Source organism: Schistocerca americana, chromosome 1, assembly GCF_021461395.2.
Source record: "Schistocerca americana isolate TAMUIC-IGC-003095 chromosome 1, iqSchAmer2.1, whole genome shotgun sequence".
Lineage (NCBI taxonomy): Eukaryota > Metazoa > Arthropoda > Insecta > Orthoptera > Acrididae > Schistocerca > Schistocerca americana.
In genome coordinates, this window is record NC_060119.1 from 933452206 (window position 1) to 933453724 (window position 1519).

The following is a 1519-nucleotide window of genomic DNA, read 5'->3' on the forward strand; positions in this document are numbered from 1 at the left end:
ATTCCCTTCAACAATGTGTATGTATTTCAAAAGTATTATTCCAGTCCAAATATCGATATCACAGGAGATTATGCATGGCATTGATGGAGTAACATACGCAACATTCAGCAAAAGCGGCAATATCCTGCCACCAGAGAGGGTAAAGCCAAACATTGCGATTGTATTTGACTGTTGCGGTAGAAAATCACGAACAAATACAGAAATACTTTTGTTCTGGTAGTCATATGGAGACGACGTCTTTTATCTAATCCATACATACTCTAGGATTTCTGTGACGGTTCGTTTCCGGTGCCAGCGGCCGCCACCTTGAACTACTGCCGTAATGGCAGAGGGCGTACCGGGATCGGCTGCGTCCGAGCTGTTGGCGGCGTACGGGCAGAACCTTCCGGAGGGGGACGACGGAAACTTCTCGCTGCGACAGAGACGGCTGATGAAGAATGGCTGCGGTCCTTGCCCTGGTGATCCATTGGGCTGGTCGGGGCACATGGTCTCAACCGGAGGTTCCAGGCCGTTGGCAAGCTGTTGTTGGATAGAATGGCCAAGAAGCCTTTCACGAAGGGGCCCACAGGAACTGGTGCATACCGCCATTCGTCGCATTGTGGACTCTGAGAGATGTTAAACAGCCTCATAAAAAAAGATGGTGATGGTCGAGATGGCCGTTTGCAGCTGTTAGCCTACGTGGACTCGTGTAGCTGTTACAGCTGGTAAAGGCGTATTCACTGCTCAGACGATTGAATGACTTGGTTGTATTGAAGTACGTTATTGGTGCGCATCGTGGTTATTGTATTGGGTCCACGTGGGTTTGGATGCACGTGCTTGTCTTAACAAGAATCATTTATTACATTATGCTGAGTACTGTGTGCCAACGGCCTTGCCGCAGTGGTAACACCGGTTCCCGTCAGATCACCGAAGTTAAGCGTTGTCGGGCTGCGCTAGCACTTGGATGGGTGACCATCTGGTCTGCCGAGCGCTGTTGGCAAGCGGATTGCACTCAGCCCTTCTGAGGCAAACTGAGAAGCTACTTGAGTGAGAAGTAGCGGCTCCGGTATCGGAAACTGAAATACGGCCGGGAGAGCTGTGTGCTGACCACATACCCCTCCATTTCTGCATCCAGTGACGCCTGTAGGCTGATACGGCGGTCGGTCGGTACCGTTGGCCCTTCATGGCCTTTTCGGGAGGAGTTTAGTTTTGAATACTTTGTATCCTGTTATTATTGTTGAAAAAAGTGTAGTTCACATTTTCGAAGGAGGACTATATATGGGTAATATCAACATGTGAGCTATCAGTTCAACGTAGTAATGGGGTTGTCTATTGTGTAAGGGTTACCTGTGGTCATTTTAATATTGTTTATTCTGAAATGCAGGACGGCGAACTCAGTGTGTAAATTTAAATCTTTCTTGTTAATTTCTAGTGATATGTGATCGATTTCTATCTGCCATGTTAGTTAATGGAATTTGTTCTTTATGTAAAGGTTATCTGTGGGCGCTTTAAAATTATTATAAATGCAGGAAGGTGCACC

The 1519-nt window shown here is 47.2% G+C and overlaps 1 pseudogene; it reads left to right on the forward strand.

Moving 5' to 3' along the window:
* Nucleotides 1-861: 861 nt before the first annotated feature.
* LOC124558144 lies at nucleotides 862-979 on the forward strand (annotated as a pseudogene).
* Nucleotides 980-1519: the final 540 nt, after the last annotated feature.